The sequence below is a fragment of the Capricornis sumatraensis genome, chromosome 1 (genome assembly GCF_032405125.1).
Source record: "Capricornis sumatraensis isolate serow.1 chromosome 1, serow.2, whole genome shotgun sequence".
NCBI lineage: Eukaryota > Metazoa > Chordata > Mammalia > Artiodactyla > Bovidae > Capricornis > Capricornis sumatraensis.
In genome coordinates this window covers 194323114-194325072 of record NC_091069.1, presented here as the reverse complement: position 1 = coordinate 194325072, position 1959 = coordinate 194323114, and positions in this window count along the sequence as shown.

Sequence of the window (1959 nt, the reverse complement as noted above, 5' to 3'; positions counted from 1 at the left end):
GTGTGTGTGTATATAACTACATACATATACATATACATGTGTATACATATATGTAGTCACATACAGAGAGGGAAAAAAAGAATTTTTAAATAATTGTAGAACCACGTGGCCAGCACTGTCATATTAAAATCTACCAAAAAGTTACACTTAGCAGCAAAATGAGTAACCTACTAATCAATAAGAGAAGCTCTAAATTGCCCTAAAATAATCAATTATACTTTATAGCTTACTGCAAAAAGTGTTATTATACTGATTCACAGATCTAGATAGAACTTCAACAGAACATTATTTCATGCTTCTGTTTCTGGGATAAAATAAAATTACTAAGTAATTCTACTTTTCAAAAAGCCATGACTTCAACAGAAGGGTAACTTGAGAGTGTACCAGAGAGTGTACCAGTGTACCAGTATCACAAAACTTAATTTTAAATATGGGTGTAGATAATTTAAAAATTGTTCAGAAGTACAAGGAATGGAATGATGATTATAATTTTCCTTCTCCTTATCTTTTTGCCTATAGAATTTTTAAGGAAAAATAGGAGTTTTATTTTTAATTAGTAATATAAGCAATCAAAAGTGAATTTACCATAGTGCAAAGATATTGCTCAATATAAACTTCTATGAACATGGCCTTTCAAAAGGAGTATGGATGAGCACCCATCTTATCCATGTAAATATAGTAAATAAGTAAAATACAGTTAGTGAAAGTTCATAGAATCCTCCATTGGTTAATCAGGACAAAACACTAGAGCTTCTCATTTTAAAAACAAAAAGCAAAAATAATAATACTGTTCTAACTATCAGATATGAGAGTAATCTATATTTTTATTAATCTATATCCTCAAGGAAGCTGAATTATAAAGAATAACGCCAAACTTCAGGTATTTTTCTATTGGAAATGATACTAAAATTTGATTAACTTTTAAAAAAATTCTTTTCTTTCTTGGAAATAGTAAAGTAGTGATATTTTTCAGGACAGTCTACAAATTAGCAAGACAAAGAAGAATGTAAGTAAAATGTCAGGATCCATTTATCTAAAAAGTCTATCAAAAAAAAACATCAACAGTTCTGAACTTACGGTTGAGACCATCACATAAGTGCATGTTATTATCACGAAGTAATTCTAAGCTGAAAAATCAAATACATTTCATTTCCCAATACCAGCTGAAAAAAATACATTAAAAAAAATCACATCTATCCTAAACTTATTGAATATTCAAATATGGGGCTTGGAAAACCTACAACACCATTCTGGGGCATGAAAATGAGCTAATTGGATAAGCTAATTCAACTGGAGGAGAAAAAGAGGAGGAAAAGAAGGTGAATTTAAATGTGCGAAATTCACAACTGAAAATCAAGTTTCACTATCTGAAGTACACAAACACATTAGAAGTGTCTGAATGTGCAAGAAAACCTGCATTTCAATAAGGAAGGGACATGATAAACAGAAAACACTGTTCTAGGCAAGATTCTAATGCAGTTTACATAGTATATCCTACTGACCATTCATTGAGTTGAGAAGGTAATTCCAAAGAAACCTTGGGAAACTAAAATCTTTGCTTACCTGCTTTTACTATGATCTGAAGCAAAAACTCGATGAAATTATTTAACAATACATAACACTAACACTGTAAAAGAATATGAAGTTTTTAAATAGTTAAAGCTCTAAGTGGTCAGGCTACTAGTTGACCAGAACTTGGTTAAGATAAAAAGGTATGTCTCATGGGGTAGGTAGGTCACAGGCTTTAAGCAGCTCAACACAACTGACCTGAAAAAGCATCATGACTTAAGCACATTCTCTTCCTTCCCCAATTCTGACACCTTATGGTACCACTGCAGGTTACGTGTATTAACATTAAGCAGAGGAATGTACTCATATCGAAAGAACCACAAAGCAGGGCATGTTGAGAGAAGGCGAGCAACAGGCAGGACAAGCTGCTCTATCTGAATATGGCAACCA